Consider the following 24,752-nt stretch of genomic DNA (forward strand, 5'->3'; position numbering starts at 1 on the left):
ACGGATCATCTACAGTCTGTTGTTTATTAACAACAGCAACAGATCGCACGTAGAGCATATTAACAGCTACTCTGTCAGAATCAAAACAATTGGAGACTACATAAAGCTGATGTATGTTTCTGATAACATTTGAATAAATCGGAATCGGACCTAACAGGATGTGAGTGTTTCTGGGACTTCCTGTTCAGACTGAAGGCTGAGATTGCTAAAGTGCACAATAAATAAAGCTTTAAAAAAGAAGTAAAGCTACATCTAAAGGCCCTAAGCCTGTAACCATATTTGGAAACAACTTTTGTACTTTTTATGTATAGGAATATTCATATGTATACAAAGAAGTGGTAAGATTGATCTTTTTCTATATTCAGTGCTTATGTATTTAGTGTAGTATTTATAAGAGTATATGAAGAAGGAATATGTATAGTTATATTTGCAAGAAAGAATAATGCTAGTTCTACTGCTCTTATTTTTATATCATGTGGTTGTTTTGTCTGAAAATGTCTTGTTTGTTGTAATGTTTTATGTTTTGTGTGGCCCCAGGAAGAGTAGCTGATGTTCTGCCTCAGCTCATGGGGATCCTAATAAAGAAAGGAAAGAAAGAAAGGCTGCTGGAAACGGCTGGAAACTGTACGACTTGACCGCAGCTTTTTGTCAGGGCCCCCTGCTGCTGCCTCCTGCTCTCGTCCACTTTACAGGCGAGGCGCAGCTCATCTCAAACAAGCCTATTGTTTCTTTAGCTATTTAGGGAAGCAGAACAAGCTCTAAAAAACAACACAATAACATGTAGCTAATGTGTAATAGATGCCTATTCACACATCCAGCAGACATGCTGTTTGTGGCTACCTGGCAAATGTAAGTCTAAGATTCACTTTCCTTTTAGCTCTGTTTTAATGCACACTTTGCATAAGACATGAAAACATGAATTTCAGATCGTTTACATTGCATTTTTTTCTGAACCCTTACAATATTCATTTGCACAGTACTGTAGATTTTGCTTTAACATAATATAGAAACAAAGCATCCATAACTCAGAATTTCATTCTGGTCTAGTTCTGCTTTGATGAGCACAGAAATCGGCACTGCAATGGATCATTTGATTGAAAATCTTACTTTATTTTTACTTAAAAATTATAATTAAAATTGAAAAAAAAGCTTCAGCCTTTCAACTTGGGTCTTATTTCAGTGACAACAATAGTGACATCACTATCCAGCATTTTCCTATTCCTTAGCAACCTCCACAAATTAAATCTAATAGCAGATGGGTCAACTGGAAAACTTTACAACCCTTATTTGTCACTGAGACATAATTAAATAAAAACGAGTGTACGGTAACCTTTGAGCCCTCTGTGTTATGAGTCATCTTAGGAACAAGTAGCTATAAATGTACTAGCAGTTTTCTAAGAAATAAGCATATTGGTCATCTCGTCCTTCTTATAGTTGAAGATTGTGTAGCAGAGGAAGAAGAGACCTTTATGTTTTAGTCTGACAGCCTGTGGACTCTTATATTTCACAACACAAGGCTGATTGTTGTTACCCTAAACTGTCAGCTCTTACACAAAATGATCGACTGATACAGGGAAGATGAGTAGCCCGGTGTCTGGCAGCATCAGTCTTAATCCGTAATGTATTTATGTTTCAGCAGAGCACCACAGCAGGCTCAGACATGGCTCAGACACGCTGAGATCAAACTGATAGGACAGGCCCCTATAACACAGTGACATAACGCCAGTTTATTATGTCCATCTTCTGTAGCTAATACTCATGCAGTTTAAAACAACAGCACCAGGTCCTTATAACGAAAATCCGCACCCTTATGGTTTAAATCTGATGCTAACGTTCTGCACCAATGCAGGAAGCAGTTTACCCGTTATGTAGTGAGGCTAAAAGAAAGGATGTAGTTATCAGCGCCAGATCATTCAATTGTGTGTTAGTAACCTAAACCTTTACCATGCCTTAACAATAGTTAATTTGTCCTCAGCCCTAACTATAATGTAGAGTTGCCATGTAAAAACATACTATAGAAAGTGAGACATTTGTAAATGTTGGTGTTGGCCACAAAGAAGTCATTGTCACTGAACATATTGGTTTTGCAGAATCACCTAATATCACCAGTTCTGTCAGGCAGTATCATTTTGCGGTGCTGTTCAATCGGAGGTGTTTCTGATATCTTCTTTACCCTGTCTCCATATTTCCTTCCTCCATTCTGCATTTTACCTAGCAAGTAAAGACAATGCCAACAAAATACTCTTACGATGCATATCTGAGTCTCTAAAAAGATACATTTAGACTTGATTTAGTCTTGTAGAGTAAATGAGTCACTGCAGTAGAGCAATTCTAGTCATGCGAAAAACGTAAAGTTTATTATAAGTATATTTATTTATATTTATAAGTATTATTGAGCAGGTTGAGGTGCTATATAAATACTGTGAAAGTATCAAAAGGCTCAATCCACAGAGAAATGCACACAGCCCGTAAAAAACGGTGCCTTTAAAACGAGCCGTCAGGACTTCCATACGCTTGTGATGTCACAACTCTCCTGTCCATGACCCACAATTTCCACCAACTGCGGAACAGCTGTGGATTGGCTCCGCTGCGTGATGGCTCCGTGCTTCGCCGTCCTTCAATACCCACCAGGTCCGGATTTGTTGCGGAACAGTTGCGGCCATGACTGACAGCTGAAGTCACGAGGACCCATGAGATCTCACGAATTCATGTATGATCGCGCGATATAGCAGGATGTAGTTTGACTTCAGGCCTGTCTCCGCCCATTATGACATTGTTAAGGTGTAGTGCAGGGAAATATGATCTGCCGTGAGCACGGTGTATTTTATTTTGAAAATTAACCGGATGTTTTATTTTATTTCTGTGCTCAACTTCCTGTCCCGCACAATCTGCCCTGTGCTGAATTGCTGCGGAGCTCTCCAGCATCTGGCAAAAATAGAAGCTCTGCGTATTTGCTCTGGAGGGCTGCGGATCGCCGGAGCTGGGATGGAGTCGGAACGCAGCCGTTCCGCAGTCAGTGAAAATACATACATTTTAATGGAAACCTATTGACTCCGCTGCCGTTGCAGAGCGGATCTGCAGCCGTTCCGCAGTTGGTGGAAATTGCGGGTTAGTGTTGCTACAGTGCCATTACCTTACAGTCATTCCCCGGCTGCAATGAAGGTGTAGGGATTAAGTGAGCGCAGATGCGCAAGACCCAGCAAACACCCAGAAAAAGAGACAGGCGCTTAAATGGAACATTTGAGACAAAGGATGAATACAGGTATATTTAGACAAACAGCATAAGAAAAATAATGTGTTTTTATAACATTTAAGCATGTAAACATGTTCTGGTAGAAACCCAAAATACGTATGAACCTGAAAATGAGCATGATAAGGGACCTTTAAGCTGCAAACAAATGTGATAATCATTTTAATAATTTTTTTGGAAATAATGAGGTTGGGGATATTGTGATGGATATCATTTTACGATTTTCTGACATTTCATAGACTATAGTGATTAATCAAGAAAATAATCGCTGGATTAATTGATAATAAAAACTGAGGCTAGGAATACAGTTATATATCCTATTAGTGTCATATCCATGGCTAAAAGGTAGTAGGTTTTTGTGCATATTGTAAAAATAATGTGTCCATCCAAAACAGATCTAATTTTTAAACAGACAGTTTACCAGCAACTCATAAACCTGGGATTCTAAATCTTCACATCCATCAATGATTTTTGTATTGATTCAGAGTTGAATGCACAGTTTTAATGACTTTGCATCAAACTTCACATGCTCAATACGTCAGGGATGCTCTCCAGAGCAGATTAAACCTTGCACCTCTAAAGCAGGGATTTCGTCAGTAGTTAGTATTAACTCACAGGTTAAACTGCAAACAGGAAGAGCGTCAATGACACCCTGTTAAATCATGTATAAGCATCAGAACTGAATGTACGCAATCATATTAGGGCCAGTTACATCCTCACCAGATTCAAGTTACACTTTGATGCACGTGAGCCTGTATTGTGGATGTGAATGTTGAATCGTGTACGCCAAACATGGCTGCCAATTTGATTGGTTGCATGCCAGCAGCAGCCACCCACATCCTCCTCCGGATACAGCCGCACATGACCAAGTGGACTTCAGTTAGGATGTAAGTGAGCCACAGGAAGTCATTTAGTTAAAAGGTAACATCAGTGTGTTTCTTAAGGTATCTTAGTTACATATTTGGCCAAATGAATTACACAACATCAGGCCTTTTTTTCCTCATTCAGAACAGGGAAACAAATACAAGTATTTGCTATTATTCGCTTTTTATTCAGAATAAAAATATCTCCACAGAGCAATATAATCCATTACAGAAGAAATGTTGTGTTTTATCCAGTGGTGGAAGAAGTATTCCGATCCTTTACTTAATAGAACCAATACCATAGTGTAAAAAGACTCTGTTACAAGTAAAAGTCCTGCATTGAAAATGTCTCTTAAGTAAAATTATGTAAGTATCATCAGGAATCAGTGCACATCAGTGCATCAATGCATTATTCCCTATTCTCCTGTCATTCACCTGATTTCCACAGAAGGAAACGGAACATTACTAACTTGATTGTCACATTTATACGGAAGCTGGGAACAGCCACGGTTGCAATGTTGTTGTTTTTTATTGTTTGTTTTCTCAATATCAAAATAACAGGATGAATCTTGTTTTTGCAGAATAATTATTTGTTCTCGTGATAAATAGTTAACTATTTCAGAATTTCAGAATGGCTGCCGAGGAGAAGTTCGTATCGAGACTATCTTTCCACCAACACATATTCCATATGTACGGCGATGATCCCCCTGTGTTCAGGTACGTGGATAATTCTTTAAGACACACCGCCTTGCCTGGCCACATCCTATAAAGCACCTGTACTGGTGTGGAATCACTGATAGTTTGGTCGGAACTGTCTCCGAGTGGCCTACAGCTGGAGAGATAGTCTCTTCACTCAGAGAACCGTGGTTACAACGTAACCAAGCGGTATTCATCTTCCTGAGAACACAAAGAAATGTACCTGATAGTGTCACCAACTAACTTAAAGATGATAAGGTTACTGTCAAACGATTTTTGCTGTGAATGTGAAATATTAACTTTATCTACATAATGTTAGCAATACTTTGTTAGCATAATTTTGCTTGCCTTAGATTCGTGAGCACAAGTTACTTTCGCGTGTATCTTGTGCGCACCAGAAAGCATCTTGTGCTCACGAGAAGCGCAAGAAAAAAGCTTTAGGGGCTCTGTAAAAATGTGTATCTGTAAGATGGTAAAGTGTTATTAAAACTCAAAATATCTACAGCATGCAATGCAAAATGCTTGGTGGATGTAAAGTGGAAAAGCAGAAGTACAGCTTGAGCCTTAACTCTGAATGATGCTTTTTTTTGTCTTTATTTTCTGTCTCCTTCTTTCCCTCACACAGAGACACACCTCAACACATGCAGTAGTACAAAACACACACCAGCACATGTACACACGTACAAAATTGCTCACAAATCTATTAGTGCAGCATGTTGTATGTCTGTGTGTGTAGAGGACTTCTGCATGTTTGTCTCAGTCCAGATTTGTGACAATGTCTGGCATCTAAATTTAACATTTTTGCTGCTGCTGATACAGTACATAGATGGCTTTTTGGCTGGTTTAATTTGAGGCAGATTGAGAATCTAAATGCTAGTCAGCATGAGATCTGGACGCTGTGTTTGGTGCCTCACATGGTCTCGTTAAGAGTCTTCTCATAGCACTTATCAGATCGAATTAAACTGGTGGAATTGTCGTTTCTAGACTTACATCCTTTGACAAAAGTAATAGTAATTAAATCAAGTCTAAAAGGAATGGGCTAAGATATCCGATCCAGACATAAGACACAACTCTGCTTTTTCTGCTAATTCATGTCTGATAGGGTTTCTCCACAACATCTCCACAATTCCATCTAGTTAAAATTCTTAAGATTAAATCTACTCTTTTCCCCTCATTGGAAATTCCGAGAACTATGAATCCGCAAATATGTTTTATTTTAAAAGATGTCTCCTTTTTCCCTGGAACGTCCATTGTAAGTGTACGTGCAGTGCAGGCTTCAAGTTTCCACATTCCACTTGTGTATGTTGCATACTGGATCATGACTTCCATAGTGATGTCACCAAATCATATACTGTAGCCTATACACATGTGAAAAACAGTGAATTTTTTGTCGGGGCCCCCGTCACCTCCCACCCCAGAGTCCTCCCTCCCCCCCTTCACAACAACAACCCTTACAATCCTGGAAAGTGATGTTAAACTACTGTTTAAAAAAACTAAACCCACGCAAGCTGTCTTTCCCTCCACCCTGAAGCACTGGGCTGATCAGCTGTCTCCGGTGTTCACAGACATCTTTAACGCCTCACTGGAGACATGCCACGTAGCAGCCTGCTTCAAGTCCTCCACCATCATCCCGGTCCCCAAGAAAACAAGGATCACAGGACTAAATGACTACGGACCCGTCGCCCTGACCTCTGTGGTTTCAAAGTCTTTTGAGCGCTTTGTTCTGGCTCACCTCAAAACCCTCACCAACCCACTTCTGGACCCCTTGTGTTCGCCTATAGAGCCAACAGGTCTATAGACGATGCATTCAACATGGCTCTTCATTTTAATCCTCCAACACCTAGACTCCTCAGTAACCTATTCCACGTACTGTTTGTGGACTTTAGCTCTGCCTTGAACGCTATCCTCCCTGCTCTGCTACAGGACAATCTGACCCAGCTGCATGTGCCTGACTCCACCTGCAGGTGGATCACAGACTTCCTATCTGACAGGAAGCAGCATGTGAAGCTGGGGAAATACGTCTCTGACTCTCTGACCATCAGCAACGCTTCCCCTCAAGGCTGCGTCCTTTCCCCTCTGCTCTTCTCCCTGTAGACTAGAGCTGTAATCGGGCCTTAAAAGTTCGGCCCGACAAGGCCCGAGCCCGACAGAATTCGGCCCGAGCCCGACAAGTACATTTTGATTGACAGATTTTTAAAAGCCCGAACCCATTTACAGCCCGACTGTACAAAAGGCCGTCTATCAGCAGTGATTAGAGTGCATGTCGGAAAATAGCGCGGACATGCTCTTCACGCCGCGAGCGGGCACACGCACCACTCGGCGGAAAAGGGAGAGAAAGAAAAAAGAGACTGCGCCGCATGCACACAGCTCTTTTGTCTTCCGTCAAGAATGAGTAATTTATACATTTTTTAACATAATTTATTCATGACTAACGAAGGCTATAGGCCACATGGAAGTTGGAACAAAGAAATAAAATAAGTCCTCCAGAAGCCAGCCTCTGTTTCACCTCCTCAGCATCCATTTTCACACTAATCGAAACGCTTCACCTGACCGCTCGTTTGCTGCGCAACTCGGAGCGCAAGCCCGAGCCCGTGTAACATGATAGAAATGAAGACCGAACCCGACATAACCCGTCGGGTCCCGTCGGGTCCCGTCGGGTCCCGTCGGGTTCGGGCAAAGATCTTCAGCTCTACTGTAGACCAACAGCTGTACCTCCAGTCACCAGCCCGTCAAGCTTCTGAAGTTTGCAGACGACACTACCCTCACTGGACTCATCTCTGGTGGGGATGAGTCCGCCTACAGGCAGGAGATTGACCACCTGGTGACCTGGTGCAGTCAGAACAACCTGGAGCTAAATGCTCTGAAGACAGTGGAGATGGACGCAGCCCTGCCCGCTCTAATCCCCCTGGGGGACTCCACAGCAACATTGGAGTCCTTCCACTTCCTGGGCACCATCATCTCCTAGGACCTCAAGTGTGACCTCGTCGAAAAAGCACAACAGAGGATGTACATCCTGTGACTGCTGAAAAAGTTCAACCTGTCAAAGACTATGATGGTGCAATTCTACACTGCGATCATTGAGTCCATCCTCAGCTGCTCCATCACCATCTGCTACACTGCTGCCACTGCTGAGGCAAGGGCAGAGTGTGCTCTGCTGAAAAAGGTGATTGGCTGCAATCTGCTGCCTCTCCAGGACTTGTACGCCGACAGGATGTATGACAGGATTTTTTGTTCCATATTATTGTAAAAAACCTGTTGATATCCAAGTCTTTCATAATGTTTAAATGTTTTTTTTTTGGCATGAGTCTCTACCGCAGCCTTGCAAACTGTTAGCTGGTTGGTTTGTGCAACCCATAGATGTTCACAAGTCATTTTTTCAACGGCATCATTTATCTTGGTGCCACACACCTTGCATGTAACTGTTCGCTTACTGCCACTGTTTACGAAGTTATTGAAAGCAAAACTAATGACAAAAGGCACAACTCCAGGAGGACTTGGTGTCGCCATCGTCAATGCATGTATGTGAGTGCACGCACATAAGGCATAGCGCATGCGTTACATTGCACATTATGGCAAAGGGCAGGGGACATGCAGCTTGTCATACGTTTCCCCAACGTATATGCGCCAATAAAAGAAAATAGAAATACATGAATAAATTTAGATTTAAAAAGCAATAATTGTATGAAAACAGGTTGTTGACGAGTCTCGAAGCTCGAGTTCGAGTCAAGTCTGAAGTCTTTTAGGTCGAGTCTCAAGTCTAGTCTGAAGTCAGCTGTTTGTACGACTTAAGTGTGACTCGAGTCCGAGTCTCAGACTCGAGTCCCCATCTCTGGTGCACAACAACCATATCAACGCACAGAGCTGACTGTAAACCGTAAACTGTCACAAAACACAATAAAATCCCCGATTGAGACCCATATTCTTAATGCGCTGTTTACATGTCGAAAAAACGCTTCTAAAATCGAAATAATACCGGCATATCCCACGTCTTAATCGGAAAATGCTAAAGTCAGAAAAAGGCTTTTTTCGGAATATCCAAACGCAATACGCTGTTTTGAAATTGAACGTGCCCCTGTTCAGGGCACTTAAAAAAAATTAACTCATTGGATCAACAGGAATCTCACAAATCTTTTGGATTCAAAATGGCATTTCTCACTGAAAGGTGACAATTTTGCACCTTTGAAATTAATAATTTTCTTTTGTATTGTGTTTAATTGGTATGTTGATTTTGTCTAATGTCAAGATGTGATCATGTGATGAGAGGATATAATATATGGTAGCTATATAGGGGGATGGGTGTGTGTGTGTGTTTCATAACTAGAAATAGCGTTAACTGGGGCCCGTCATAATAGCATGCACTGGGGCCTGTCATAACATAACGCTGCCGTCTGCAGGTGATGTAAGAACTGTCTTTCACTCTGGTGGTTATCACAGAAATTGCAGAAATGTCTCGCAGAAGTTCTGTTCCTACAGAATTTCTGTTCCTGCAGAATTTCTAGCTGCAGTTGTAGTTAGTTGTTGGATCAAGAGCAGCAGAGCAGCAGGCATCCGACAATTGGGGCTTGTTTGACGAGGGGCATTTTATAAGAAACAGATTATTTGTGCGTCTTGCGTGAGAGGATAATCTGCTCCTACAAAGGCTTTCGATGGAGCAGACAAGATGCAGGAGTGACGATTGAATTACGGATGACATAAGGCGCTTTTATCAAAGATCTTTCAGATGTGTGTGTGTGTGTGTGTGTGTGTGTGTGTGTGTGTGTGTGTGTGGGGAGAGGGCCGATGCACTGACGCAAAACATCTCTCAAACAGAAACAATATGACAGGCGTCTTACTCCCATGTAAACATGCCTGGTCTGAAAGATTTGGGTGGGCGATGAATCAAAGGTTTGAAGGGCTTAATTGCCTTGTTGTGGTGCATGTGCCGACCAGCCCACATATTGCTGTGTCACTCTGCAGCTCTGTTAATGCTGGTTGTTTTTTTTTTTTGGGAGATCCTGGTCTCCATATTAGAGCTATTATTTATTCCACAACGAGACAGTGTCTTCCATCTCAAAGAGCGCTGCTTTGACAAAATGATGATGATGATGATGATGATGATGATCATGATGATCATGATGATGAAGATGATGAATTGAAAAGATCTTGTGCGAATGCATGATAATAAAAAAAACAGTCCTTGCTTAGCAGAATGATTACACATCCATGGACTGGAACATTTTGAGTGCTGCAGCTCTGGTTATTATTATCAGTGTAAAATGATTTTTAGAAAAACATTTAAAAATAAACTCTTCAACTGCATGTTTTTCAGTTTAGGCTGTTTTTTGTTTTTGTTTTTAAAGCAAAGAAGTGAAGTACATGTTCTTTTCTTCAGCGGTGATCCAGAAAAAAGAAAGTCTGCAGACTGTTCTTCTGTTTGCTTGGGTCGGAGATCTGTTAACATTGTGAGTTTTAAATATGCGGAAAAATATACGGAAAGTTTTGCGGAAAGTTGCCGTCAGCTGACACAGGAACGGATGCCTGCAGATGTTCATCACAGCACAATATTTAAATAATTGTATATATTTGTACATATTGTACAATATGCTACAGTGTACACATGGTATGCCAACATTGTTGCCGTACTTGAGATGATTTTGGTGTATATCTATCACCTATAATGTTTTTCACCCTGCTCCTCTGGACATAAAGCCATATTGATGGGTTCAGGACACCTAATCATGGTCTGTTTCACACCTGGGAATCAAGAGGGTAAATACAATGGACGTCCAGGATTAACAGCAGATAGCAGGGAATTGACCAACAACCTGCCTTAAACACGGTGTCTTCCTTTAAAGTGCTTGCAGTAGCCTAATTTAGAAAACTGCGTTTTTACACCTCTCTGTTTAATGTGGTGTAAAACAATCGATCATTCGGTGGATTAGCTTTGACCTAAATAGGAATCTGGGTCACCTGTTGCGTACCTCTGAGGTCACTGCGTTTTGTTCCTTCTATCAAAGCAGGATTTCAGCTATCGCCAGTGACCAACACTAAGGTCTGCCATCTCATCGACTGCTACTGGGACACAGCATGTGCTAGCAGAATATAGTACTCAACTGCTGAAATCAGTCCAAAGCACACTAAGGCTTTTCTCTTTTCGGCTGATTCATGATGTAACAAAGTGCAAGACAAGGTTGTAAATACCAGTTATATAGCAGTATTTTCATAGAAATAAATGTTCATCTTATAACTTTTTAGGAATATGCAGAAGACCTGGATCATTAGCGCTAGCGATGTTAGCCACCATGAACAGACAAAGACAAGCGCGCCATATACAAAATCATTACAGACTTAACATTAATGGAATAAAGAAATTAGGTGTGTAGGAACATAAATACAGAATAGAAAAATGACCATAAAAATATAACAATTATAGCAATTACTAAAAATAACATTGTTATCATTATCAACCAAATATGTTAAACATAAAGAAGTGAAGTACATGTTCTTTTTTTCAGCGGTGATCCAGAAAGAAAGTCTGCGGACTGTTCTTCTGTGTGCTTGGGTCGGAGATCTGTTAACATTGTGAGTTTTAAATATGGGGAAAAATATACGGAAAGTTCTGCGGAGAGTTGCCGTCAGCTGACACAGGAACGGATGCCTGTAGATGTTCATCACAGCACATTATTTAATTAATTATATTTGATTTACTACAGTTTATTTGTACAATATGCTGTTTTTTGGTAGATCCTGGTCTCCATGTTAGAGCTTTAATTCACAACGAGACAGTGTCTTCCAGAGCGCTGCTTTGACAAAATAATGATGATGATGATGATGATGATGATGATGATGATGGTGATGATGATGATGATGATGATGATGATGATGATAAATTGAAAAGGTGTTGTTTGAATGGATGATTAAAAAAAGTCCTTGCTTAAAAGAATGATTGCACTTTCATGGACTGGAACATTTTGAATAAAAGGAATTTTTTTTTAATGAACTCTTCAACTGCATGTTCTTCGATCTGGGCTGCTTTTTTTTTAAAGCAAAGAATTTAAGTAGTAGACGTTCTCTACTTCTGCTTTGATTTCTTTAATCAGCACAGCGAGCTGTTGTATAACACACATTTCAAGAACATCTATTATATATGATTTGCTTCCCTGCTCCCTGTTTACAGTTTAGTGTAGTGACACCGTGGAAACAGCATTCCAAAAAGACTGAACTGTTAATAGGGGTTTGTATTACATATAGTCTGTGAAAAAAAATGAAATGATATATTATAGAGAGCAAGACCGATACTAGGTCCATTACCAGAATTAGCAGGGTGCGAAAAAGATTTCATGTGGCCCTGTCAATTACCCAGCAGCTCACACAGGAAAGGATACCTGCAGATGTTCATCACAGCACAATATTTAATTAATTGTATATATTTGTACATATTGTACAATATGCTACAGTGTACACATGGTATGCCAACATTGTTGACATACTAGAGATGATTTTGGTGTATATCTATCACTTATAATATTTTTCACCCTGCTCCTCTGGAGACATAAAGCCATATTGATGGGTTCAGAACACCTAATCAGTCTGTTTCACACCTTGGATGCAAGAGGGTAAATACAATGGACGTCCAGGATTAACAGCAGATAGCATGGAACTGACCAACAACCTGCCCTCAACACGGTGTCTTCCTTTAAAGCGCTTGCACTAATTTAGAAAACTTTGTTTTGCACCTCGCTGTTAATGTGGATTAGCTTTGACCTAAATAGGAATCTGGGTCACCTGTTGCGTACCTCTGAGGTCACTGCGTTTTCTTCCTTCTATCAAAGCAGGATTTCAGCTATCGCCAGTGACCAACACTAAGGTCTGCCATCTCATCGACTGCTACTGGGACACAGTTGTGCAACTTTAAAGATGGCTCTGATGGGCTGCACAGCATGTGCTAGCAGAATATAGTACTCAGTCCAAAGCACACTAAGGCTTTTCTCTTTTCGGCTGATTCATGATGTAACAAAGTGCAAGATAAGGTTGTAAATACCAGTTATGTAGCAGTATTTTCATAGAAATAAATGCTCATCTTATAACTTTTTAGGAATAAGCAGAAGGCCTGCAAACCTCTCAGCTGTCGAGCTAAAAGCTTCTGGGGTTTGTCCCCTAGCTCAAATTGTTTTTGTTTCAGTCGAAACAGTTGGTCCTATCTGGGCAGATAATATGTCATAATATTCATACTTCAGTTTAAGAATATTCTGTAAGGTGATGGAATTAGCAGAAGATTTATAGGCAGTTTCTAGTTGCGTTAGATCTTTGATCTTTTGATTTTTCAATTTCTTAAAGGCATTTTTTCTTTTCTTTTCTCACTGAGTTTTCAAAAGAGATAATGTGTCCTCTAATCACAGCCTTAAAGGCTTCCCATAAGGTAGAGTCTGTAACATCTAGGTTATCATTTGTTTCCAAAAACCCTGAGATCCTAGAAGAAATGAACTGAGAAAACGAGGAGTCGGAGAGAAGTGAAGGATGGAAGCGCCAACTATACTGCTGTTTCTTATGGTTGAAGTCAAGTACCAGTGATATAGGAGAGTGATCAGAAATTAAAATATTATGATATGTGGTGAAGATCACATTTGATATCAAGTTGGAGTCAAGCAAAAAATAATCGATTCTAGAGAAAGATTTGTGCCTTTGTGAGAAAAAAGAATAATCCCTATGTGTGGGGTGCTGAAGCCTCCATATGTCAACTAGATGTGTGGATAACATTACATTATTTAAGGTTGTGGCGGCAGCACAAGGTAACTGGTTTGTTTGGGCTGATCTATCCAGAAAATTGTCAAGCACACAATTGAAGTCACCACCTACAATCACATGCGTATCTGAGAGAAAAGATTTGGGTCATAAAAATTGGGAACATATACATTTAAAAGTGTGACATGGTATGAATAAATGTAGCCCGTCACCAGGCTATATCTGCCATAAGGATCACACACGGTGGAAACATGTCTAAATGGGACAGTTTTTCTAATCAAAATAGCCACTCCTCTAGCTTTATTGGAGAATGTGGACTGGAAAATTTGATTGACCCAGCTACACCTAAGCAACTTTGCTCTTGTGGGCTTAATATGAGTTTCCTGTAGGAATATAATGTCTGCAGCTAAGGATTTCAAATGAGAGAATACTTTTGCCCTTTTAATGGCATGCCCCAAACCACGAATATTCCAACTAGTAAAAGTAATGCCACCACCTCTTGAAGAAAGACTAGGATGCATATCTAAGTACAGTGATGTAAAAATGTGACACCCTTAAACAACACTGATAACAGTATAGAGGAAAACAAAATAGAAAACACACAATTAAGAACTTGCCCCCCCACTTTCCCCAAACAAAGTGAGAGCACGTTCCCCTCAAACAGGCATAGAGGCTGCCGGACCATAGGAAAAGATAGTTTAGCTAAGCTAACAAAAGAGCCCTACGCTCTCTCTCCAATCGTGCAAAAAACATACAAGTAACATTTAAACAACGGTCATGAGAATGTCCCGACCTGCATGATAGCAGGAAATGAAGTCACATACCAGACAATATGCACCATCCCAAGCGCATGTAATGTTCAGGACAGAGTCCCTGCAAACACCTCGGCTTCTTGTAGTGAAGAAAATACCTGCTGCAAGTTTCCCAGTGTGACCCTGAGTCGAGCTGGGTAGATGAAACCGACCCTTGAGCCTCTTTCGAACATCTTCAAAAGCCTGTCGCTGTTTAATCACCTCCACTGGCGAATCGGGGAAGAAATGGATGGCCACCTCGGTGTATATCGGTGTATATAGAAATTGTTGGCGAGAAAGCTGTAGTATTTTCTCCTTGATTTGGAAATGATGAATACGGGCCATTGTCACACGTGGTCGTGTATTTTCCTCCGAAGATTGCTTCCCTAGACGGTGTGCTCGATCCACAACAACGGGGCTGGAAAAATTGCCAGGACCTAGCAGCTCAGTGATAAACTTCTCCAGAAATTCAACAGGGCATCTTTTCTCGATATGTTCAGGTAGGCCAACAATTTTTATATTCTGATGCCTAGAGCGAGCCTCCAGGTCGATCACTTTTGAGCAGAGTGCATGGTTTTCCGCCCGCATTTTCGTGCAAGCTTGTTCAACTTGTGAGAGGCGGTGGTCGTAGCTGGAGTTACTCTCCTCAATTTCTGTCATACGGTTTCCAAGACTCAACAAAGATGCTTGAGTGGATGCCAGAGTTGCCTCTAATGTGTCAAATCGATCAGTCATTGTTTTGCTTATACTCTCTATTGCCAGAAGAATGCTGCTCGACTCTGCATCAGTGCCCTTGCTAGTCTCGAGGTCTGTCATGGCACGTTCTGGTGCTAGCGCTAGCGCTAGCTGTGGTGAAGTTTTAGTCTTGATTGGGCTTTTATCCTGCTGTTTTCCACGCTCTGTCTTCGCTTTTCGCATCGCCTCGATTTTAATCATTGGTTGAATTAACAAAAGGTCGGGTAAACTGGTACATTTCAAATTAAATACCGAATTATTCTATAACATGGAGAGGAGCTCAGGAAAAACAACTCCATGTGGTGCTCACTAGCGCCCCCCCACTAAAAAGATTTTTTGGAAAACATTTAAAAATGAACTCTTCAACTACATGGTCTTCGATCTGGGCTGCTTTTTTTTTTAAAAGCAAAGAAGTGAAGTAGCACACGTTCTCTACTTCTGCTTTGATTTCTTTAATCAGCACAGCGAGCTGTTGTATAACACACATTTCAAGAACATCTATTATATATGATTTGCCTCCCTGCTCCCTGTTTACAGTTTAGTATAGTGACACTGTGGAAACAGCATTCGAAAAAGACTGAACTTTAAGTTTATAAAATGTTAATAGGGGTTTGTATTACATATAGCCTGTAGACTCAGAAATGAAATAAAAATGAAATGATATATTATAGAGAGCAAGACCGATACTAGGTCCATTACCAGAATTAGCAGGGTGCAAAAAAGATTTCATGTGGCCCTGTCAATTACCCAGCAGCTCACACAGGAAAGGATGCCTGCAGATGTTCATCACAGCACAATATTTAATTAATTGTATATATTTTTACATATTGTACAATATGCTACGGTGTACACATGGTATGCCAACATTGTTGACGTACTAGAGATGATTTTGGTGTATATCTATCACTTATAATGTTTTTCACCCTGCTCCTCTGGACATAAAGCCATATTGATGGGTTCAGAACACCTAATCAGTCTGTTTCACACCTGGGAATCAAGAGGGTAAATACAATGGATGTCCAGGATTAACAGCAGATAGCAGGGAATTGACCAAGAACCTGCCCTAAACACGGTGTCTTCCTTTAAAGCGCACCTCTTTGTTAATGTGGTGTAAAACATTAGATCATTCGGTGGATTAGCTTTGACCTAAATAGGAATCTGGGTCACCTGTTGCGTATCTCTGAGGTCACTGCGTTTTGTTCCTTCTATTTTGGATCTGATGGCCTGCGCAGCATGTGCTAGCAGAATATAGTACTCAACTGCTGAAATCAGTCAAAAGCACACTAAGGCTTTTCTCTTTTCGGTTGATTCATGATGTAACAAAGTGCAAGATAAGGTTGTAAATACCAGTTATATAACAGTATTTTCATAGAAATAAATGTTCATCTTATATCCTTTTAGGAATATGCAGAAGACCTGGATCATTAGCGCTAATGATGTTAGCCACCATGAACAGACAAAGACAAGCGCGCCATATATTTGAGATTTGTAATGCAGTGTAATTATTCTGCAAATCCCTAGTAAAGTATATGTAATATAAACAATAAAGCTTCTTTTTTACAATTAAATAAGATATGTAGAACCATGGGCCTGTTTCCAACAGCTCTCTGTTTGTCTAGGTCTGTGTGTTATTCCAGTTCTTTTGTAATGTTCCAGTGTAGTTGTCAATAACTAAATGATCGTCTGTGATTAATCAGTAACTCTTAGTTTGGTATTGCTCCCTCAGTAAATAGTGTAGTTGCAGGTGGATGGTTTTACAAGCCGGGACAGGATATCCTACAACCCACATTCTGATGTTTACATTCTGTAAAGAAAGGCAATTAGTTACTATGAATTGTTGTTGTAGCGGAACACATTCTTGGTTAAAGAATGGTGTTAGTACGGTGTGTGCCACAAGTATGACTCAAACTGATCAGCTGGAAGCTACTATTCAATACCGGCAACAGGGAAAGTGTGAAAGATATACCATGATTGTAAGCAGCTGTAACAGTTTAGTGCAGATCAAGCTCAAACATACACAGCTTCAGAGTGTGTTATGTTTCTCTTCCTCACCCCTCCCGCCATCTGTCTCCTCTTTGTTTTCCTTTCTTTTCTCTGCTTTCATAATTACTCGCCGCCTCTGCAGCATCCACTCTTTGACTGCCGACAGAGCCACACTCTGTGACGTCATTAAGTTTAAAAGCCACATTCCTTGAATATTACAGTAGAGGATAAAGGACAAAGTGCTCAACAGGCATTGGCTTGGCACAGATGCCATTTCGAGTAGTACTATTAGATGATTGGTAGTTCCCTATTTCGCCCAGTCATCAATAAAAACACTTTCTACACCATTCTCCTCTTTGGGCTGTCATCAGTCCTTGTTTCTGATTTTCAAACTGGCAAAACCGAGGCTAATTCCAATATGCATTTGTAATCTGGGATTTAATTTTTTAATAATCAACCAGTTTCTTGCTTCAGTACGTAACCGGATCATATTTATAGTAACCTCTTGTCAATATGATAACACAAAAAATCTGTCAAATTATTTATTATTTGAAAGTAAGTATAGGGTACTCTGTGTATCTGTAAGGTTTGAGTTAAAAGCCCTTCCTCCTTCATGGCTTTTTCTGCAGCCCACTGTCAGAGAGGAGGGTGTCATATTTTTGGCAATTTATTATTATATTCCATCCTTTTATTTCTAACTTTATAAAACGTGATTTCAATAAATCCAAGTTGTGCATTGTGAAACATTAATCAGAAGAACTGATTGAATTTTGAAAAGTCTGTTTGATAAGTTAATTTACACAAATGACTGATGCAAGGCAAATAAAGTCTTAACCCTCGTATTGTCTTCCCGTCAACCATGCACTTGTTTTCCTCTGGTTCAGTTTGCCTGTTTATAAAGCATAAAGTAGCCTATTAATGATTACCCAATTGTATGTTATATCTTTTTAGCCAACTTCATAAGTTATTACCACTAGTTTTACACTTCTTTATGGAATTGATGGTGAATAAACATCATTTACATGAAATTATCGGTAATTTTTGAGTAAAATGAACAGAAATTAGGAATTATCTTGACTAATAGTTAAAGACAGAGAAACATATATTTATGGATGATCACAGATTTTCACCCGGGTAGACCATAAAAGTAGTGATTATCAATTAGCGGATGGAACCATCCATGTTATTTTTGGAAAATTTGGTTGAAAAGAAAGCCATATTTCTGATGTAGAAACTTTGAAAATGGGTCAAATTTGACCCAAGGACAACATGAGGGTTAAACTGCTTCCTACTGTTGTAGGAAAACCTCCATTAACATATTGTTAAATGTAACAAGGCCGAGCTAACGGGGAAACATCTACAGTGGGATTTTGTTTTCGCAATCATGGACCATCAGACAAAGTTGTCTTTGAAAGCCAACTACAAATATGTTTCTCCACAGAGTGTGTGTGAGAGAAAATGAACAGAGCGTGTCGTGTGATGATGACAGAATGTGCCAACGTCACACGCAAATCATTCATCACGGCACTAACAAGCAAGGCTCTCTGTGTGCACCACAGTCTTGACAAACATTTCTCTTTTCTCGAGTGCAGAACAAACAAGTATCAATTGTAGCCTATTTGCTCTGCGTGGAGCTGGAGATTCTGCGTCAGTAGATGAGAAGCTCTCCTTTGTGGTGACCTGTTAAATGAGACGGGCCACGGAGAAACGTAAGCACTGCCGGAGATAATGCATTTTAGGGGAAATCAATGCTCCAAGTCAGGATGCTGCTTTTTTTTTACTTTCCAAAAAAAAGTTACAAATAGTTTGCTTTCTCACTCGGGTAGGTGCTAATGAAATGTTCGGTTAGTCATGGCTATGGTGTTGCAACACCACCTCTGACACACAACTGGCAAACACATCTCCTTCTGTGTTTTTGCAAGTCTTTGGACAGGAATGCACGGGGCATGGGGCCAAAATAATATCCAAATCCTCTTGAGCACTGGCCATACGCATCTACATTTGGATGCCAAAAAAAAAAAAAAAAAAGTACCTTTTTGGTGGCCCAAATGTAAACTTATATGCAAATTGACACAGCCTTACTAACCTTACTAAAAGACATTAACAGTTTGTCGTATACTCTGGCTCAAATGAATACAGGTGGTCATCGAACTATAATGGCCTCATCCACATTGTCATTTAAATATTGATAAAGGACACTTTTTGCATCAGTAACTAACAGCAAAGGCCCCTGACCAAGCGTTTTGCCAAGCGCTGGGAGTAAAGGCTGATTTACGCTTCTGCGGAGGCTCCACGCAGTGCTTTCGCCGTAGCCCACGTACGTAAGTGGCCTGAAGTTTATTCTTGTGCGTTGGTGTGTGCGTCGATCTCTTTAAGAGAATAGCTAGATAGAAATATTTCATGTTGTTTATGGAGAAGGAGAACCTGGAAATAGGGGGAAATGCAATGTTACCAAGCCACGGCCAAGCGACGTGCGTCACCACAACGTGTAGTTAAATTTTTTAAGAGGTGCACATCATGCTATGGCGTAGTGGTATCTCCACGTACCTACGTATGTACCCTCAGCATTGATTTAACGCAGCAGCATAAATCAGCCTTGCGACTGTGTTGGCTCGGTAGATGTGTGCTATCAATGTGATCCGACCAAGCGGCCATCTGTGACCTATTGGGAGTGAGAGTGTGTTGCTTAGTCAAATACACATTATGTGCGCAAAACAATGTATGCGATATAAATGTTGTGTTTCTATGGTAAATTGACAGCAGGTTGGCTTCTTCAGTCACACCTCTCCGGTCACACTTGGAGCGACATGTTTCACACCATGTTGACAGCTTTAACCCATGGAAATTAGCAGTATAAGCCAAGCGGTTTCACACAAGCTGGTGGCTCTCTCAAGTTCTGCAGTTACCGGTTCAAATGAACAAGCTACTTAACTGTTACTGCCTTCAAAACAGAATTTCAATCACTTCTCACTGCTGCAGTGGGAGTCCACGCCCAGGGCAAAACGTTAGCTTTAACATGTGTAACATCTGCAGTTCTTGTTGTCATGTGTTTAAAGGGAAAAAAAGCACATGATTTTCTAGAAGTAGTAATAAATATGGTGTCAGTCTGAATATCATGAATTATTGCATCCATCTGTGAAAAAAGCCATTGTGAAGCCACATTTCTCCTGTTATGCTGTCAACAAAAAGAACATTGTGTGTTTCACAGTTCATGTTTTCTTTTAACTTTTCTTCATATCGTTGCTTTAAATTGTTGCCCTGTACATTATTTGACTGTAAAGAAAATATGATCAGCGTTACTGTGAGCCTTAGGCCTACTTTAAAAAATCCCCTTTTCCCTGACTTCTTCTCAGGCATATCTCCTCAGTACTAATGTAATTTCCAGTGTTTCAGTTAACACTCACATGGGGATGGGACACTTTCCACAGTCTATCCCTGTCTTGTACTGGTGCATCTAGGGCTGTACACTAACTCAGACTACAATAAAGCTCATCTTAGACTTGCAGTGTAGTGTGTGCACTGCTGACAGTGTTGGATTGCATAGGTAAGAGAAAACAAAAGTGTACAAGATACTTTAAGAGTGTGAAATAAGAAAAGTGTTCCTGAAAAGTGTCTCCACTGACAGTTTCCCTATCAGTGACAAAGCAGGCTTGGGAAAGATACTAATTTGCGTATGTGTATGTTCATGTGTGTCACTACTTTTATTCCTGGGGTCATTCATGATATGCCCAGAGAAAAAGGCAAAATGTGCTGTATAGTGGACCATTTCACACTGGGGTTGTTGAATGTTTCAATGCCTAAAAAAAGTTTTTTCTCTATCTATTCTCTTTTCAGTCATCTGAGAATGTATATAATGCAGATTTACTATACTGGTAGTAAAGGTACTTCTTTGACACATGCACTGCAACCTTCAAATTAGCTAGAAATGATCAGGGAAACGCTAATGTCTGAATCAGTTGGACCGGACGTTGGCTAACTGGAGAAACCACAAGACTGGGGGAACTTCTGTGGGTAAGACCCTTCCCTACTTTCTACCCCCCTATGTCCGGCGCACTTGCTCAGACCAACCCCATCTATGACACACATGCACATGCATTGGAGAGATGTCAGAGCGTGAAGGACAGGCGGCCTGAGCAGTTAGGGGTTTGGTGCCTTGCTCAATGGTACCTTGGCAGCACCAAAGAGGTGAACTGGCAGCTCTTCAGCTACCAGTCCACACTACTTAATCTGTGCGAAGACTCGAACCAGCAAAGATAAGTCCCAACAGACTGACTAATAAATATTATCAACCCCGTTATCAACTCTGTTTGAGCCTGGCACACCTCGAGATGGCTAGGAATGCAGTAGAATTTGGTCTAGTAGGGGAGGAACTAAAATAATAACAGACGTGTGGTTAAATATAGTGCATATTTTGAAAGCCACTATGTTTCTGCAATGCAATTCTCAACAGAACTTTAATATTCAACAACAATTCCCAGAGTTACACTATCAGCAGATGAGAAGAAACAGAGTAATGAATAGTTATCACACAGGCTGTGTGTGATTGATGCGTGATGTCACTATGACGTGTGTGACATCAATTTATCCTCCTCTCTTTCCACAAGTATTAATAATGTGCACAGACAAAATTATGCTGTTTTTATTGAGCGAGAAAAAATAAATATGGAAATTAAACCTTGAATGTAATGACCCATACAGTTGGTAGTTTACAGGAAAAGTTCCACGTATACTGAAAATTGCATTCAAACTATGCCATCTTCCTAGAAATCAATGCCTTATCTGCACATTCCCATATCTTTGCTCTATTCTATTCAGTTACATTCTTTCTACATTGTGCGTAAAACTGTCACATAAACTGCAGTTAAATGACTTGCAGCATCACATGCCAGCGCTCCCGAGCAACCATCAGTGTTACCGCAGTGACCTTTGCGACTTTATAGCTCTGACACTCCCTTTAATTACAGTCTCCAGGCATCATTTTTTCATAGTCTCTTTTAGTAAATGACAGATAAGTGGGTTTTTTATTCAAAGCAGTACATGAGGAAACATGTAATACGCTGAAATTAAAAAGTCCCCAGCAGCTACTGTACATCATGACATGTAGAAGGCCTAATATCAGCTCATGTGATCTGACATTTAAGTGTAAATCCGCTGACCTACTATCATCACTCCATGAGAATAATGCATTATCCAAAGGTCACTTTGTAATTGTCTTGCATGGAAGTAGTCTCAATACTAATTCTAGGAAAGTGTCCCATCCTCTTCTTATTATCCTACTTGCAGTGCTGTGATGTGAGTTGCGCATGCTCAGATTTAAACGGTTTACGGAGCTAACGTTAGCAATCAAACAATCATAGATAGCTAAAACGTTTTTGAAATGATTTCCATCTTCTGTTATTGTTTGTAATGAGAAAAGTTTATTATTTTATGGATTTCACAAATTTCAGTATGACACATTATGCCATTCAAAGACACAGCCTTTGTTGTGGTTGATTGCTAACTTGTAGCCAGCAGCCATTTCAAAAACGTTTTAGCTATCTATGATTGTTTGATTGCTAGGTTAGCTCAAAACGCCATTCAAGTGACAGCCTTTGTTGTGTTTGATTGCTAACTTGTAGCCAGCAGTGAACGAACTTCGCTATGTAGGTCCATTTTTATTGTATTGACATTACAGAAGTCTCTCGTTAGCAGGTTCTTGTAGGCTACTTGTCGCAAAGTGAGGCATGCGCAACTCACATCTGCACTCGACTCACATCGGGTAGTGACACGCGTTTTGGTTTGGAACCTCCGGGGTTGTGTTGCAGTCTTAACGGCCGCAAACAGAGACCTTTGGCAACACCGAAACTGACGCCAACGTTTCGCCACCTTATCAGTCATGACGTCTCGTTCTCTGAGAGTAAGCTACTAACATTACCATGGCAACTACCAGCAACGGGCGGAGTATACATGCTGCCTCCTAGTATACGAGAATGTTGATGAGATATTTTGGTTTGGGCGTGTTAGTTTAAACCGACGTTAGTTTTTCTACTGGAGCTAAAAACACTCGTACTGCAATCACTTTTGGCTCAAAACTCCGCTTGAAAACCAAAACGTAGCAATGTAAATGTAGCCTTAAAGAGTGAGTTTTAGTAAAGTCAAATGGTGTGTTCCGGTTTAACTAGGAAGTTGGAATTCCAGAGTTCCTAGTCGTACATTTAAAGGATCATTTTGGTATTTTTCAACCTGGACCCTATTTTTCCATGCAATGAAGCTCAGCGTAAATTCTTTCAGGAAGACTTCTAAACTTCATCACCTCTCTCTTCCTAATACTGATCAGCTTTCGAGGCGTTCACTTTTCAGTTAAACCGGCCATGAATTCAACGAGCCAATCACAGCATTACATCCCTGCTTTAAATCTGTTTCTCTCTCTGCGGCTGTCAGTTGTTATTTAAGGTAAAGAGTGCAACCCTCCTCCTCCCCTTCCACCTCCAGTCATCATCACCCATGGCACCCTGGGTCCTCCTCCGGCAGACCGCTCCTGTCGACTCCTTCAGTCCGGTCTTCGGGCTCCATCACCACCACCACCAGTTTCTCCAGAGTCTCTATCGGGGGGGATAGGTCTTGGCTTCTCTACCCCTTTAAAAATAATTTTATAACGATGGAGTCTAATCTCCAAAGACTCTGTACATTTCATATTATGCATATGTACAATAAACTTTTGCATATCTGCAATGAAGTCTCTCCTGATTGAATTGGTGTCTAAGTGACTAATGTGAACAAAAATCTCTAAAATTGTTCCAGTATTGAGCGGTCAATTCGGTGTGATGCCATTCTTAGTTCCGACCTCCGACATCCGAGGTAAATGTAACAAAAGATCAGTAGGTTTTATTTCTGCATCCTGCTGCGTCCTGCTGCGTCCTGCTACGTCCTACTATGCTCTGCCATGCCACGCTACATCCTGAAACGCCCTGCAGTGCCCTGCTATGACATGAACTACTACGACTACTATTTCTAGTCACAGTTCCATTATCTTTATTGTGATTGTTATTGCCACTGTTCATCACACTCCCAACCGGCATCGTCAGACACCGCCCACCAAGAGCCTGGGTCTGCCGAGGCTTCTCTCTAAAAGGGAGTTTTCCTCACCACTGTCGCACTAAATGCATGCTCTTGGGGGAATTACTGGAATTGTTGGGTCTTTGTAAATTATATAGTGTGGTCTAGACCTACTCTATCTGTAAAGTGTAACTCTTGAAAAAATAAAATTGAATTTCATTTGCAAATTAACATATTTAAATGTGTCCTTCCGCTAACATCCATCTGTTAATCTGAGCCTATAAATACTCTGCATCCAGGCTGTCGGATTATAAATATTTAATATTGATTTGATTGTTTGATTTTATCTTATAATTCCCATTTTTATAACATAAAACACCCCATTTTTGTTAACATCTTTAGAGTAGGCCAGAGTAGCTTGATTTGTCTGCTGATAGAGAATGAAAAGGAAGGGCATCCATCTCAATCAAGGAAAGTAATAAGTGTATCCCAAAATATCAAGCTTTTCTTCGAAAGCTGAAAGCTATCATTGCAGACAAACAACAAAATGGACCCAGAAAAGCAAGACATTTGTGTTCCACATCTATCAAACTGATACACTTGCCACAGGAAGCCATTGAAACACTGTTTATTAAAGCACATCAGCTAAAGTAATCACCCACAAGAGATGGGAAAATA

At 40.5% G+C, this 24,752-nt stretch overlaps 1 long non-coding RNA gene across 1 annotated transcript; it reads right to left on the minus strand.

Annotated features, from left to right (window-relative positions):
- Positions 1–386: 386 nt before the first annotated feature.
- LOC116046895 lies at positions 387–24,216 on the minus strand. The gene is made up of 3 exons (XR_004104257.1): positions 24,176–24,216; positions 23,974–23,976; positions 387–498 (listed from the first exon to the last, which is right to left on the minus strand). It is a non-coding gene; the product is annotated as an uncharacterized LOC116046895 (long non-coding RNA).
- Between the last annotated feature and the right edge of the window lie 536 nt (positions 24,217–24,752).

The sequence above is a fragment of the Sander lucioperca genome, chromosome 22, assembly GCF_008315115.2.
Source record: "Sander lucioperca isolate FBNREF2018 chromosome 22, SLUC_FBN_1.2, whole genome shotgun sequence".
Classification (NCBI taxonomy): domain Eukaryota; kingdom Metazoa; phylum Chordata; class Actinopteri; order Perciformes; family Percidae; genus Sander; species Sander lucioperca.